Source organism: Elaeis guineensis, chromosome 5 (assembly GCF_000442705.2).
Source record: "Elaeis guineensis isolate ETL-2024a chromosome 5, EG11, whole genome shotgun sequence".
Lineage (NCBI taxonomy): Eukaryota > Viridiplantae > Streptophyta > Magnoliopsida > Arecales > Arecaceae > Elaeis > Elaeis guineensis.
In genome coordinates this window covers 97,294,258-97,303,267 of record NC_025997.2, presented here as the reverse complement: position 1 = coordinate 97,303,267, position 9,010 = coordinate 97,294,258, and the positions used below count along the sequence as shown (strand labels likewise).

Genomic DNA, 9,010 nt, shown 5'->3' with positions numbered 1-9,010 from the left:
AATTTGAATTTACTCATGAGTGCTTGGAATCCTTTGAATTTCTAAAAAATACACTTGTATCAGCTCCAATCATTCATCCTCCTGTCTGGTCTGAACTATTTGAATTAATGTGTGATGCGTCCGATCATGTTGTGGGCGCAATCTTAGGTCAACGGATAAATAAGCTGCCTAGAGTGATATATTATGCAAGTAAAACCTTAAATGATGCGCAGCTTTACTACACCACAACTGAGAAGGAGTTCCTTGCCGTTGTCTTTGCTTTAGAAAAATTTAGATCTTATTTGGTTGGGACCCACACCATTGTTTACACCGATCACTCAGCCATTAGACATCTCCTAGCAAAGAAGGATGCCAAGGCACGCTTAATCAGATGGATTTTGCTCCTACAAGAATTTGACCTAGAAATTAGGGACAAGAAAGGCACTGAGAACGTTGTAGCAGATCATTTATCCCGAATTCCAGTTGCACCATCTAGTGAACCACCCATCAATGAATCTTTCCCAGATGAGCAACTCATGTCTGTGTCTACTGAACCTTGGTTTGCTGATATTGTAAATTATTTAGCCATAGACAAGATACCTTCTCATTGGACTAAGCAGGATAAATATAAATTCTTTGCCCAAGTGAAGTATTTCATTTGGGATGATCCTTATCTTTTTAAACAATATCCTGATCAAATTATTAGAAGGTGTATCCCAGATAACGAAGTCATGAATATTTTATCTTTTTGTCATGATCAAGCATGTGGGGGTCACTTCGCGTCTAAGAAAACTGCTGCTAAGTTTCTCCAATGTGGTTTTTATTGGCCCAATTTATTTAAGGATGCTCATGAATATTGTAAAAGTTGTGCTCAATGTCAGAAAATGGGTCGAATCACCAAGCGACACATGATGCCACTCAACCCAATCTTGGTAGTTGAAGTTTTTGATGTTTGGGGGATCGATTTCATGGGACCATTTCCAAATTCCTTTGGAAATGAATATATTCTAGTAGCAGTTGATTATGTTTCAAAGTGGGTAGAAGTAATTGCATGTAGAACACCCAATAGTAAAATGGTCATTAAGTTTCTTAAAGAAAATATTCTCTCCCGTTTCGGTATTCCTAGGGCAATCATTAGTGATCGGGGAACCCATTTTTGTAACCGATCTTTTGTAACATTGATGAAAAAGTATAATGTCACCCACAAATTAGCCACACCATATCATCCTCAAATTAGTGGGCAAGTTGAAGTGTCAAACCGACAAATCAAACAGATCTTGGAAAAAACTGTTAGTGCCAATAGAAAGGATTGATCTTTGAAATTAATTGATGCACTTTGGGCATACCGAACCGCTTTCAAGACCAATCTAGGAATGTCTCCTTATAGGATTGTGTTTGGTAAACCATGTCACTTGCCTATTGAGATAGAACACAAAGCCATATGGGCCATCAAACAACTAAATACAAATTTAAACGACGTTGGAAACCATAGGAAGATTCAATTGAATGAATTAGAAGAACTTAGAAATGAAGCCTATGAAAATGCAAGGATATACAAGGAACGAACCAAAGCATTTCATGATCAATCAATTATAAGAAAAATTTTCAATATCGGACAAAAGGTGCTCTTATATAACTCTAGATTACATCTGTTTCCAGGAAAGCTTAGGTCTAGATGGACAGGACCATTTTTAGTAAAGGAAGTCTTTTCACACGGAGCTGTTGAGATTGAAAACCCAAGTAATGGTGTTATCTTTAAAGTTAATGGTCAACAATTAAAACCATTCTTGGAATTACCTGCCAAGACTGTTGAAGATGCCATGGTTCTTTATGAACCAACTTATTCTGATTAAGTTGCTTCGAGGTTTGATCTGGCTGAAGACGTAAAACTTAGCGCTTCTGGGAGGCAACCTAGCTTATTTAATTTCTAATGCTTTCTTTGTTTTCAGTTTGCTTAGGACAATTAAATTAGATAAACTCCATTGGGGACAATGTCGGTCAAGTTGGGGGGAGAGCTTGAACAAAATCAGGTGTTATTATTTCCTTTTCCTTCCACTATGAGTTATTTCTTGCATTTAATATATTATGTAAATATATATATATATATATATATATATATATATATATATAATAAATTAATCTATAAAAGAAATAAGAGTAAGTTAGAAAGTATTTGCTAATGTAGTGAGTCACGGAGAAGATTAGCTGGTTAGACTCTTGGTGGCTTAGGTCATTTAAAGATTATTAGCACTTCCAATTGCACATGCACACTAATAAGGTAAAGTAGGTGTTAATTGTAAGGTCAATTAAGAATTTGAGTATTATTTAAATTAGATAATTTTCTCTACACCCCAATTGAAGAAATTTGAATTTAAGGAAAGAGCTACCTGCCTGAAATAAAATGCAAAACACAGAGTAAATGTGGATTGCCCTAAGCCTAGTAACCGGGTCTCTTCACCTAAGTCAAGTGTTGAGATTTGCGTCAAACGGTGGTGGGAAGGCCAGGATGCTCAGCAAAAAAAAAAAAAAAAAAAAAAAAACAGTGTGAAAGCTACCTTAGTTCTTTGTTTAATCTGGGGTGTATAGAAAATTAATCGAACTAAGTTATGAAAAATGATACAATTGGCCTGTACAAGTTAATACTGAAATACTAAGTTAGTTATCACTCACACAAGTGCTATAAAACTTTAAGTATACTCTAAGAAAGCTTCTAAGTAGACTGACTACCGATTCTAATTCGAAGCTCATTACTTAGTAATACTAGAAAACTTCTTGAATTTCGATCTTAAATTAATTTACAAAGGAAGGATCTTTTTGAATTATGATCTTATTTTGGTACATTGCTAAGGGACTAGCAATGATTAAGTTGGGGGGTGTGATTTATGTCACAAATTGACATAAAAAGTATCAATTAATATCTAAATTATCTAACTTTATTAAGAAATTAATATTTATTATTATATTTTACAGAAGAAGAGATCATCAATAGAAAGAACAAGGAAAGAGGATTCCAACGGTGTAAATTTTATGCAAAACGGAGTTAAATTGACCCAGAAAATGAAGAATGAAGAAAGAAGACTCAATTGGGTCAAACCCGAGTCAAATCAGTCAAAATTGGTCAAAAATCAACTGATTTGGTGATCTGATTAGCCGTCTGGTCCACAGCAACAGGCGCATGGACCATGGACCCATCGGCGCACCATAAACCCCCCTAACAACCCTCTAAAACTTCTTAGTCCCACATCTAAAGTTTTGAAAACCTTATAACCCCCAAATGCCTATAAAAAGCCCCCAAAGGCCCTTGTTTTATGTATTCTTCCTTCCGATCAAGCTTGTAACCCTAGATAGTGGGGTTTTTAGCTCTCTTCTCAAGCCTCGAGCTTTGAGGTTTTTGTAATAAATTTTTTTTATATATAAAATCTTATTTTTATGCAATTTCATCTCTTTACATTATGCAATTTATTTTTCTTGCAATTAGGATAGTTTAATTTATGCAATTTAATTTTATGCAATTAGGTTAGTTTAAATTATGCAGTTTAAATTTATGCAATTAGGATAGTTTAATTTATGAAATTAGGGTAGTTTATTTTTCTGCATTTAAATTTTGCAAGTAGATTTAGATCATGTCTAGCTAAGCATCCCTTCTAGGGTTTGTGATTTATGTCATAAATTGACATAAAAAGTATCAATTAATATCTAAATTATTAAATTTAATTAGGAAATTGATACTTGTTATTATATTTTACAGAAAAAGAGGTCATCAATAGAAAGAACAAGGAAAGAGGATTCCAACGGCGCAAATTTTATGCAAAACGGAGTTAAATTGACCCAGAAATTGAAGAATGAAGAAAGAAGACTCAATTGGGTCAAACCCGAGTCAAATCAGATCAAAATTGGTCAAAAATCAATTTATTTAGTAATCTGGTTAGCCGCCTGGTCCACAGCAACGGCGCATGGACCATGGACCCATCGGCGCACCATAAACCAACCAATCAGCGAGTCTCGGCTCACCGCAATGCATCGCGAACCCGATCTATGCGCGCGGTCCAGGGCTTATGAGGAGAGAGAAGAAGGTCCGAAGGGCAATCTGGTAACTTCACATCACTCAATGGTCCGATCTTCTCTGATCAAGATCCAACGCTCCATATTTTTGCGCCATCGGACGGCCACCATCGCAGCCGGTCAAGATCCAATCGTAATCAAGGCAATTGCAAGAAAAAATAAATACTAGGACAACACGGGATCCTTCTGCAGCGCGATCCAACGGACGAAATCTTCCAGCACCTTGATCGGACGGTCCGCAACGCATCCGACCTGATCCCATCTCTGCAGCGCGATCCAACGGCAGCGCTTCATCCAGATCTTGATCCGACGGCCAGAATCATTTCCAGCTTGATTTATTAGATGAATTGGGTCCTTTAGATGAAGATCGGACGGCTGAAATAATTTCTAGGATTTCTTGATGGATTTAAGTGCTTTTTGAGCGAGATTTGAGCCCCTAAACCCTCCTAACAATCCTCTAAAATCTCTTAGTCCCACATCTAAAATTTTGAAAACCTTATAACCCCCAAATGCCTATAAAAAGCCCCCAAAGGCCCTTGTGTTATTATTCTTCCTTCCGATCAAGCTTGTAATCCTAGATAGTGGGGTTTTTAGCTCTCTTTTCAAGCCTCGAGCTTTGAGGTTTTTGTAATAATTTTTTTTTTTATATATAAAATCTTATTTTTATGCAATTTCATCTCTTTACATTATGCAATTTATTTTTCTTGCAATTAGGATAGTTTAATTTATGCAATTTAATTTTATGCAATTAGGTTAGTTTAAATTATGCAGTTTAAATTTATGCAAATAGGATAGTTTAATTTATGAAATTAGGATAGTTTATTTTTCTGCATTTAAATTTTGCAAGTAGATTTAGATCATGTCTAGCTAAGCATCCCTTCTAGGGTTTGCGATGAAGCTAGATCATGAGTAGGGATTTTACATAGGGTTCTTTCTTTTTCTTAGGGTTTCTTTTTCTTCCTCTTTTGCCAAGAATTTTTGATGAACTACAGTTGGGTCAGAGTCCCTTCATAGTTCATGCTTGATTCAGTGAATAGGAGGAGAAAACCCTAAGGGATCCTAGTTACTACTCCCCTGTAAAGAATCTTGATGGGTTATCGTTGGGCCTTAGTCCCTTCATAATCTATGCTTGGGAAAGACAAGAGGAGTAGTCGTTAGGATCAATAAGAAAAATTCTAGGTAGAATTTCCTAATCTAGATCTAGTGGATTCAAAAACCCTAGATCCTTAGTCTTATTGTCTTTAGCAAACAACTTTCGACTTTCGATTTTTGTTAAAGCTCGCTTGAGCATAGATTTGAAAATCATTTTTAAAACCAAGTCTCTGTGGGATCGACCCGTACTCGCTGGTCGTGCTACTCTGCACACCGTGCGCTTGCGGTTTTATTTACAAATTTTAAGATTTGCACATCAAGTTTTTGGCGCCGTTGCCGGGGATTTGGCATTTTAAATTATTTTCAAATATTTGTTCTTCGTGCTTTATAACTCTCTTTCTTTTTCCTTTAGGTTTCTATATTTAGTTGGTGATTGCTGGAAAACTCAGGTACACTTCTAATTTCTCTTTTATTATTTTTAGTTAATTACTTTTCCTTTAGACCTAATCATTTGAATTTACTTAATCACCAAAAAAAAAAAACAAAACAAAACAAAAGATATTTCATAATCGTGAAGTAAAATATCAAGATAAAAAAAAAATTTCTAAATTAAAATCTTTTACATTCTTGGTCATCTTGTTTATTTGCATTTGCATTTTCATAATTAATCTAAGGGCATCAACCCATTAACAAGATAAGGTGGGGATTTCATTACCCTTCCTTAGCCCAAAAACCATCTCCATCATATTGCATTACCTAGACCTTTAATCTTAAAATCAATTAGACGTCAACCTTAAGGAATTCGAGCTCAATAGGATAAGGAACCCTAAGAGTTCTACCAAGTTTGAGTTGTTTGATTAGTTGGTGTCTAGGCAAGTCCCTGAGGGTGGTTTGTTAAATTGGTTCAGTTGCTGGCCTGGCCAACTCGTTTGGTGTCTAAAAAGGCAACGATGAGTGAACCTCCCACCTCTTATACTTACCTGGCTAACTAGTTGATCAATCTCCACTTGGAAGGTTTGAAGGGTCATCTTGGAACAGTTAGGAGCTGTCTAGATTTAGGTTAATCCTAGGATAGATTGAGTTTAATTTATTGTTTCACTTGTTTGAAAAAAAAAAATTATTAAAATTTAAATTAATTTGGTTACTTTTCTTTAGATTTAGGACTCCTTAGGATCTTCTCTTTAGAATTTTTTTCTCTTTCTTTTTCTTATACATAAAAATTTTATAAAAAAAAAAATTGTATAAACATCGAGAACCGTACACCTCGTGTGTGGAGAAGAGTGTCGGGTCGTCTAGTTAGGATTGAGTCAATTCCTGTTGTTCCAATGCTGAACCAATCCAACCCATGAACCTTAAGGATTTGTGTTATCCAGTTGGCTCCATCCAACCATCTTGTATCAGGTTGCCACAACCCACAGCTAACAATTTTGAAATCAAACCTCAAATCATAAATATGCTTCCAAAATTCACAGGATTAGAGGATGCTTATATATTTATTAGAGAATTTGAGGAGGTATGTGCAACCATGAAACTGCAATTAACAGAGGATGAGGTCAAACTTAGATTAATCAACTTTGCCCTTAAGGACAATGCTAAGAAGTGGCTTTATAGTCTGCCAAACTATTCTGTCACTACCTGGGAGGGCTTTGTGAGAATATTTTTAAAAAAGTATTTCCCCCATCATAAAATAGCTAGGATTAGGAATGAAATAAATCAATTTTACCAACTAGCTGGTGAATCATTTTGGAAGTACTTTGATCGTTTCAAGAATCTTTTGACCCAATGCCCACACCATGGAATAGAAACTTGGAGACTATGCCAGATCATCTATGAGGGGTTAGATTCAAACTCAAGAACCATGCTAGAGTCCATGTGCCAAGGCCAATTTATGGACAAAGAAACTACTGAAGCTTGGCAATTCTTAGAAGACCTAGCCGAGAAAAATTTACAGTGGGAAACAACTAGGGAACCTGATAAAGCTACACCTTCAAGAGGAGGAATGCATCAAATTCAACCAACCCTAGCATCAGAGGCCAAGATTGCAACCTTAACACGTAGATTGGAAGCCTTAGAATTACAGAGACCAGCCAATGTAAATCAAATATCTGCACCCATGTGTAAAGGGTGCAATGCACCAGACCATGTCTTAGAAGAATGTTCCTACTCGAATGAGTGTGCACAGGTGAATGCCACCTATCAAGGACCATTGAACAATCCTTATGCACCCACATATAACCCAGGTTGGAGGAATCACCCGAATTTCTCATGGTCCCAGAATCCTAATGTAGGCAATCCAAATTTCAATCAGCAAAATCTAAGGTCCAACCCAGTAATGAACAACCCGCCAGGCTTCCATGATAATGACAAGAAAATTACCTCTTTAGAGAAAAGCCTAGAAGCCATGATGAAGACACATACCAGCTTTATGCAAACCACGGGTCAACTCATAAATAATAACACCCAAGCTATAGCCCATCTGGAAATGTAAGTCAGCTGGCTTCGACCATTAGTGAACGAGAACATTGTAGGTTACCTAGCCAACCTGAGCCAAATCCTAGGAACCAAAATGGTCCACGACCCCAACAAGGAAACCAAGTTAATGGTGTAAATGCCATTCATACCTTAAGATCAGGAAAACAAATAGACAATAAGGTAGTTGCACTTGATGATATAGATGACTCATCTGCCGAGTCACCTTCTAAAACTACTACCTTTCAACCTCAAGCACCAGAAACTGAAAATTCACCTAGTCCAGTACTTAAAAGTCCTAGAGCTCCTTTTCCAAACAGACTGAAATCCAATAAATCTGAATATTTAGACAAAATTTTAGAGGTATTTAAACAAGTCCAAGTTAATATTCCTCTTTTAGATATAATCCATCAGGTTCCAACTTATGCCAAATTTTTAAAAGATCTCTGCACTAGGAAAAGGACCACTAATGTACCAAAGAAAGCATTTTTGGCTGCAAGTGTCAGTTCATACCTATCTAGCCATGTGCCAATTAAATATAAGGACCCTGGAGCTCCAACAATTTCTTGTGTTATTGGAGAAACCAATATAAAAAAGGTCTTGCTAGATCTAGGAGCTAGTGTGAATATCCTTCCATATTCGGTGTATGAACAACTAGGATTAGAAAAACTTCAACCTACTGGGATCACATTACAGTTAGCCGATAGATCTCTCAGGATCCCTAAGGGAATGGTCGAGGATGTTCTGATAAAGGTTGAAAATTTCATTTTTCCTGTAGATTTTATTGTTTTAGAGACTGAGCCAGTTGCGAATCCTAAAGGACATATACCTGTCATTTTAGGAAGACCATTCTTAGCTACGGCCAATGCTGAAATCAATTGTCGAAATGGTCTAATGAAGTTATCCTTTGGGAATATGACCATTGAGCTTAATGTTTTTAACTTAGAACAGGAATCCTCTTCTCATGCTGATGTCAATGTAGTCCAAGATGGTATTTATGAATCCATTGACATTAGTGATGATGAAGTCGACCTAGAGTCTAACCCCTGGTTAATCCATGAGTCTGAGGATGTCAATGAAATACTTAAAGAAAATCAGATTAATCAGGAATCGACACTTCCTACTGAACCAATCATTGAGATGGTGAACTCATCACCTAAACCATCGATAGAGGAAGCACCCATTTTAGAACTGAAGCCCCTCCCAGAACATCTCAAGTATGCATATCTAGGACCCAAAGAAACTTTGCCTGTAATTATTGCATCAGACCTAGATCCCAAGCAAGAGGAAGAGTTATTGTCAGTTCTAAAAGCAAATCAAGAGGCAATAGGTTGGACCATAGCAGATATCAAAGGAATAAGCCCTTCTATAGTTCAACATAGAATATACTTAGAGGAAGAGGCTAAAC

At 36.5% G+C, this 9,010-nt stretch overlaps 1 non-coding gene across 1 annotated transcript; it reads right to left on the bottom strand.

The window, feature by feature from the left end:
• Window positions 1-6,826: 6,826 nt before the first annotated feature.
• LOC140858264 (small nucleolar RNA R71) lies at window positions 6,827-6,933 on the bottom strand. The gene has a single exon (XR_012141831.1). It is a non-coding gene; the product is annotated as a small nucleolar RNA R71 (small nucleolar RNA).
• Between the last annotated feature and the right edge of the window lie 2,077 nt (window positions 6,934-9,010).